The following is a 6,000-nucleotide window of genomic DNA, read 5'->3' as shown; positions in this document are numbered from 1 at the left end:
GGCCAGGAAAACACTCTTATTTTATTTGCAATACGTGTCAAGCATTTACAGTGTAAGTGCGTAATTAGCCTAGAAGCCTACGATAGGTTACGTTTGGCTCAGCGTAGCTGCGCAAGGCCCACGCTCACATCGCTCAACACATCCGACCACAGAGGGAGAGAAGAACGCGCGCATTATCATTACAGAGCCGGTTCTGATTATTACCACGGACAGGACAGTGATACTGCGTAACTTTCACGCAGGGGCATGGCCAGAGATAACCACACAAGCCTGCATGCGCTATAATGTAGACCTATGTGTTGTAAACATAAAACACACACACACCTACAGACAAGTCCTTTTAAAAAATAAAATACATAAAAATAGCTCGGCGGCATGAAAACAAACATTCACTGCAAGTCAAGGTACTTGGCTCGGCGGCCACATGAAACGTAAACACCATGGACAGCAGCCAAACTCATAACTCTACAGACCGAAATACACGAACCCAAGTCCTACTAGGGTCTATTTTACCGATCTATGTTCAAGCATCATGCAAGTCTTCCTTCTCCTGGAATGAGACCATGCATTCAACTGCCTTTTTGACATGACTGCATCAAAATACCACTTGCAACAATATTTCACGCACTCCATCAAGAAAAAAGTTAAACATGATGAACACGGGCATACTGTTTTGAGCATACGATTTTTTAAAAAGAAACTAGCTACATCAAAGTCCTTCAATAAACCCATCCTTTAGCGCAAATGAGCTTAACCTAGTTCAAAGCATGACGCTAGCAGTAGCTGCATAAGGCAAAATCATGTGGGCCTTTCGTCAACAACAAGCCACGGCGGGCAAACATTAATAATCAAGCGTCCTTACCTTAAAACGTTGTCTTGACCACAGAACTTCTCAAGTATTTCACTTAAATCCACGCGGGTTAACAACACACCCAACACAGCTCACTGTAAACCCGGATAAGTTGAGTACACTTAAACGACTTTAGTAAAGCGATTGCCTTAAGTGGTTTAAGTTATGAAGAGTAGAGAAAATGAATTTGTCAAGTACAATCAACTTGAACGACTTAATTAATGAACTAAACAAAAACTGTGCAGTCTACTTAAGACTAGAATGCTCAGAACTTTATATGATAAGTCTAATTCACTTAACTGCTTTAATATTTAAAATCTTAATATCCTCTTCACTGTAAGCCTGGATAAGTTGAGTTTACTTAAAAAAATTTGAGGAAACCAGTTGCCTTAAAAAAAATTAAGTAATGTATAATCAAAACTTGAGTGAATTAAACTTAAATGCTTGATGGGAATGGAATTGCTATTTTAAGTACAACACACTAAATACCAAGTTGATTTAACTTAAAATCTTTTGCTAAACCAATTGCTTTGTATAATCATTAAATGTAACATATTAAGTTCATTACACTAAATGCCAAGTTGGTTTAATGCAATATAAATAGCAATATTAACTTTAATGAACAAAAAAAGAAAACAAATGTACATTCTTTTTCTCTTTTATTGTAGATAGCACATTTACAAAAAAAAAGGAGCAGAAAAAAAAACAATCAAATCCTGGATTCACAAGACTGACAGCATGGTGTTCATCTTTCTTAATGGCAGGACTGAGAAAATATGCATATACTATATAAGATTTTCACTGAAAGAAATATTTACTTTCAGAGAGAGAGGGAGAGAGAGACAGGAGGGCAGAGAGAGAGAGAGAGAGAGAGAGAGAGAGGATGGAAAAGGTAAGCAATAGTGATGAACTGACACACCAAAAACCTACTTAACCAAATAACATGTCCAAATAAATCCAAACAGTGATACACCAACGGATCGTCGCCTTCCTTTCTCTCTCCTTCTCCCTTGTGCTGCGCAGCGTGGAAGAGCGCGTTTTCTGTGCTGTCGGTCGGGTGTTCAATGCAGCTAACAGCTAGTGAGCACTTAGCTAATAGAGGAAGAACGTCAATTCTAACGTTAGCTATTTAATCGTACAATATATAATGATTAAACCTATGATATGGTTGTGCTGTATACTTACATTATCCGAAAAGTTTTCAAAAGTGTCCCATTCCAAATCCAGAGAGCTCTCCACAGTGACAAAAGCAACTTAGCCAACAGATGAAAATGACGTGAAATTGGTAAAATACCACCTGTAACTGTAAAACACGCGATTTCCACTGCTCTTAAAGTTAAAACAAACATTCCCACCGACAGTCAGGATCCAAAATACTAAGTTCAGAGAACAAACGTTGGCTGAAGCTCACTCTGAATTTCACCAAACCTCACGTAACTGCTGCTGATCTGTGAAAGTTAAAATGGCGGCTTCACAACTCTGCGCAGATTAAAGGCCCGGTCCCACTGGCCGATGGACACAAAACGTATGCAAAAAGGACACAGCGGACGAGCAAAATTTCGGGGGTGGCTCTATCCGTTTTCATCCGCTCCAGAAATGGACAAAATTTGCGAAAACAGAACGGAAAAGAACGGACGTGGGTAGTATATAGCGGGGATGTTAAACGCATGTTCATAGGAAGCCTAGCGGATGAAAGCTCCGAAGGGGTTACCAGTGATAACTGAGAAGCGGACGCATAGCAGAAAGAGCGGATGCATAGCGGATGAAGGGGCTGCATCACGTACGCCTAACGGAAACAAAGGGCATGTTGCGCGGATGTATATTGGATGCAGACCGATTGTCCGCTAGGTGTCCTTCTACATACTCTAGACATACTCCAGACATCCTAAATATACGAGATACATCCCAGATATAAACGCTTTGTCCGTTTTGAATACTTTCTATACGAGATGCATACGCTTACATCCTTTCTATTTCCGTGCTACTAACGATGAATAGACGTTTCATGTACCTTATCTTTCCTCCCTCTTTCCGTTTTCAGCTGCAGCGGATGTGAGTTGCGAGGATGCCCAGAGGATGCAGAGAGGATACAGCAGACGTTTAACGGATGATAACGGACATAGAACGTTTGTTGCTCGTATATGTCGCGGATTTACATCGTACACGGCGGAAAGTTCATCCGTTCTAAAAGTTTTGTGCAGCTCAAAACTTTTTGCGCGGATGAAATCACAGTGGACGGATGCTCGATGGATAGAGCGTATGAAGCACGTATGCAATGAGTACACAACGGATGCATAGCGTTTTCCAACGGATGGCAAAGATTTTTTTACGTTTTACATCCTCTTTGCATCCATAAGTGCAGTGGGACCGGGCCTTAAAAGAGAGGTGTGGTCATGACTAAAACTTAGAATTTTAAGGCCAGTCAACTTAAACTTATTAACACTTTTGACTATGTGTACAAATTAGTAGAATATACTTAATATTTTTTAGTAATGCAATCAAACTTAAATTTTTACGTACATTGTATTAAAACATTTAATTAAATACAAAGTCCGGGCTTACAGTGAGCGAGAAATGTGGATCTGCGCTAGCTTTGTATTGCTATTCCCCTCAGTATGCTTACTCTGTCTGCTGCCCGAACTGTGAACATTATAGGCATTACATTATGATGAAACATCTTTTCATCAATTTCTTCAGTAGATGCTGTTTTAGACATTTTATTATCCCCATCGAAATATGCTATTATACTAACAGGATTATAACTCAAATCACACGACACGTATTCAAATCACAACTGATTTATTTTACTGTTGGACAGATCATAGCATATCTAGCCTAGCTGCACAGAGCCTAGCTGCTGGTAGGCTGATAACTGATAAGTAGCTGATATTCTGAACAGATTGGTGATCCTTACCTTAAAAAAGTCTGTGACTTTAGGCAACGATTCTATCATTACCTGCATCTCTCTTTTTTTCCTTTTATGCGCCCCGCTAACATGTGAACGCTTCATCTTTCAAAGCCTCTAAATTTGTGTCTCTGCAGTCTGCAGTCTTTGGCGCGCTTTCGTGCGTGACGTTACATTTTGTTACATTTTATTCTGGTCCAGTTGTGGGTGTTCGTTTCGCGAACCGCATCCACCATGTCTCTTACAGCAGGCTACTGTGCGCTCATTTATTTCTAACCTTATTTCTATCCGTACATTAATGTAGGCCCACGATTCCGACAGTTTATTATTTTATTAATATTACAAGGCCCCTGATTGGCTGTGACCCAGGGGCGTGAGCCCCCCTTAAAGCGCCGGTGCATGTCCGCCATCGTCTGTATGAGACTCGCGCGCGACAACTGTCCTTCCCGTGATTCATTTCCAGAACGCATTTCCCCTTCTCCGTTTTAGCCTTTTTTTATTTTTGTATTTATTTATTTTTTTTTACTCAGTAACGGTTGTGATGTAAAATGTACCGAAGTACACTACTTAAAAGAAAACATACTTAAGTAAAAGTAAAAGTACACTCTAAAAATTACTTGAAAAAGTATAAGTACACAAAAAAGCTACTCAAGTACAGTAACGCGAGTAATGTAATTCGTTACTTTCCACCTCTGGCTAATGCCAACCTAGGAGGAGTAGTGGATCCAATAAACGTGTCGGAATAAGGCAGAATAAGTAAACTTAAGAAGAACAAAGGCAAGCACACTAGTAAAACATTTCAGGAGAAAGCTAAAAACTGTAATTTGCTAACACCGAGCAAAAACATGGCTGAATCCTGAATGACTCCTATTTGTATAAATAGGGAACTAAATAGGCGGCAAAATGTAGGGTTTTTTTTCCCCCTTCCCATGGAAGTGCACTTGTATAGTGAGGAGAAAGCAATTTGCATTACAACCGTGAATGAGGATTCAAAATGGCGGCTCGCCTCGCTTTTCCCTTTCGGGCGCTCTCGTTTTCTGTTAGAATTTGGTATTCTCTACATCTCTCTCTCACCCGACCCAATCACTATCCCCACCAATACACAGTGTCACACAGTGTCATGTTTTAAGAGAAGGATTTCAGAGCGCTTCGCTTCACGCTCTGAAATCCTTGTTTTAAATGGCTTTGGTCAACAGCTCTCACTCCTCTTCTGGCTCAAAGTCTCTTTCACAGCATTTTGAAGGGAGGCGCTTCGCGCAGTGAAATCTCCTCTCCACCCTTTTATATGCTTTTCAGTTTAATGCAGAGGTTGTACAGGGTTTAAAACATGGACTTTGGCTGTAAAATCGCAGTTTTAATTTTTTTTTTCTGCTGCGCGCGCTCTAACGTCTAGAGTGGGGGAAGCTCCTTATGACGTCATCACTCCCATTCATTTCAATGGCACGGAATTTTACCGAAAAACGGGAATACCAGACGAACGACAAGGGGTAGCGCACACCATTCCAGACCGGGCCCTACGTTTCAGCGTTGGAACGGTGTCTCTATCTCAAAAAGCCCTAGGAGGAGTAGTGGATCCAAAAAACGGGTGAAAACGAATAATAAAAATAAAACTTAAGAAGAACAATAGTGTGCTTTTTCAAGCACACTAATAATAATAAAAATAAAACTTAAGAAGAACAATAATGTGCTTTTCCAAGCACACTAATAATAATAATAATAATAATAATAATAAAACTTAAGAACAATAGTGTGCTTTTTCAAGCACACAATAATAATAATAATAATAATAATAATAATAATAATAATAAAACTTAAGAAGAACAATAGTGTGCTTTTCCAAGCACACTAATAAAACTTAAGAAGAACAATAGTGTGCTTTTTCAAGCACACTAATAATAATAATAATAAAAATAAAACTTAAGAACAATAGTGTGCTTTTCCAAGCACACTAATAATAATAATAATAATAATAATAATAATAATAATAATAAAAAAACTTAAGAACAATAGTGTGCTTTTTCAAGCATGCTTGAAAAAGCACACTATTGTTCTAAGAAAACTTAAGAAGAACAATAGTGTGCTTTTTCAAGCACACTAATAATAATAATAATAAAACTTAAGAATAACAATAGTGTGCTTTTCCAAGCACACTAATAATAATAAAAATAAAACTTAAGAAGAACAATAGTGTGCTTTTCCAAGCACACTAATAAAACTTAAGAATAGTGTGCTTTTCCAAGCACAC

Source organism: Neoarius graeffei, chromosome 3 (assembly GCF_027579695.1).
Source record: "Neoarius graeffei isolate fNeoGra1 chromosome 3, fNeoGra1.pri, whole genome shotgun sequence".
Taxonomy (NCBI): Eukaryota; Metazoa; Chordata; class Actinopteri; order Siluriformes; family Ariidae; genus Neoarius; species Neoarius graeffei.
This window is presented reverse-complemented; position numbering follows the sequence as displayed.